This window comes from Sinocyclocheilus grahami, unplaced genomic scaffold (assembly GCF_001515645.1).
Source record: "Sinocyclocheilus grahami isolate Dianchi unplaced genomic scaffold, SAMN03320097.WGS_v1.1 scaffold914.1, whole genome shotgun sequence".
NCBI classification, from domain to species: domain Eukaryota; kingdom Metazoa; phylum Chordata; class Actinopteri; order Cypriniformes; family Cyprinidae; genus Sinocyclocheilus; species Sinocyclocheilus grahami.
This window is the reverse complement of record NW_015506093.1, coordinates 473,172-474,976: the sequence shown is the minus strand read 5'-3', so window position 1 is coordinate 474,976 and position 1,805 is coordinate 473,172.

Here is a 1,805-nt window from a genome sequence, read left to right as displayed (position 1 = left end):
ACTTAACTGAGCTAAACTGAGCTGAACTTAACTTAACTTAACTGAGCTGAACTTCACTTCACTTAACTGAGCTAAACTGAGCTGAATTTAACTTAACTTCACTTCACTTAACTGAGCTGAGCTAAACTGAGCTGAACTTAACTTCACTTCACTTAACTGAGCTAAACTGAGCTGAATTTAACTTAACTTCACTTCACTTAACTGAGCTAAACTGAGCTGAACTTAACTTAACTTAACTGAGCTGAACTTAACTTAACTGAGCTGAGCTGAGCTGAACTTAACTTAACTTAACTGAGCTAAACTGAACTGAACTTAACTTGACTTAACTAAACTCAACTGAGCTGAGCTTAACTAACTTGAGCTGCGCTGAACTTCACTTCACTGAGCTAAACTGAACTTGACTTCACTTCACTTCACTTAACTGAGCTAAACTGAGCTGAACTTAACTTCACTTCACTTAACTGAGCTAAACTGAGCTGAACTTAACTTCACTTAACTTAACTGAGCTAAACTGAGCTGAACTTAACTTAACTGAGCTGAACTTAACTTAACTGAGCTAAACTGAGCTGAATTTAACTTCACTTCACTTCACTTAACTGAGCTAAACTTAACTTCACTTAACTTAACTGAGCTAAACTGAGCTGAACTTAACTTAACTTCACTTCACTTCACTTAACTGAGCTAAACTGAACTTAACTTAGCTTAACTTCACTTCACTTAACTGAGCTAAACTGAGCAGAGCTGAACTTCACTTCACTTCACTTAACTGAGCTAAACTGAGCTGAACTTCACTTCACTTCACTTAACTGAGCTAAACTGAGCTGAGCTGAGCTGAGCTGGATGATGACATCACTTTTTTCTCTAGAGCTGCTTTATGCTACTGTAAGGTCCACACACTTGGCCCAAGGAAGGTATCCAGTGGTGGATGAAGGTCACTTGCGTGTTCTGTCTTTTCAGCGCGCAGAGTTATTCAATTTAGATTTAACTCAAATCTGACTCGATTGTATTATCTAATCTGACTCCATTTTAGTATGACCTCGAATTTTGGTTGAAAGGCAGATTGGTTGTTTGTCGGTCTCTAATTATTCTGACATTTGATTATTCTAGTTAACGCTTTACTTTGTATTTTTCTCGTTCATTAGGAATCTACTTTGCTTAAACTCGCCAGTTTGATCCTTATTCAGAGGTTCGTGGCTAATACTATTTAATATGCTTTAAATAGTAGGTCTGTTTAGCCCCCTACAGTTACCCATGTAATGCTCAAACATTAATCAGCTGTTCTTCTAGAACTACGTACAACTTAATTAACTCTGAAATCATATACATGGTTAAGTAACTGAGTACAACTTAAACTAAGGTCAAGCGGTTAGTCAGAACCCTGTTCGCAGATTTGCGGATACGCATTCACTTAATCTACTTGAGGAAATTATTTCAGAGCAAGTCAGAATAAATCAAATGTAACAATTTATTAATCAGTCAGGTAAATATGTATTATGCCAATTATCTACATAGCCAATTCAAAGATATCAAATCAATACGATACATCAAATTATCATAGACAAATCTAAGAGTAAGATGCATACCTGACCTTTTAGAAAATACATAGTACAGAGTCTGTGGAGACACTCCATACTACGGGCTCTCTGACTACAGAATCGTGCTGACCCTTTTGCTGCAATCCTTTAAATACAAAACCAAGATAAAACATCTCCCAAATGGAGGCATGTACAAACAATTGGTATCTGGGTGGCTAGTTTACTCCTCAATGGGAAACAGAAGGTAATTTGCATGGAATGACCCTCTAC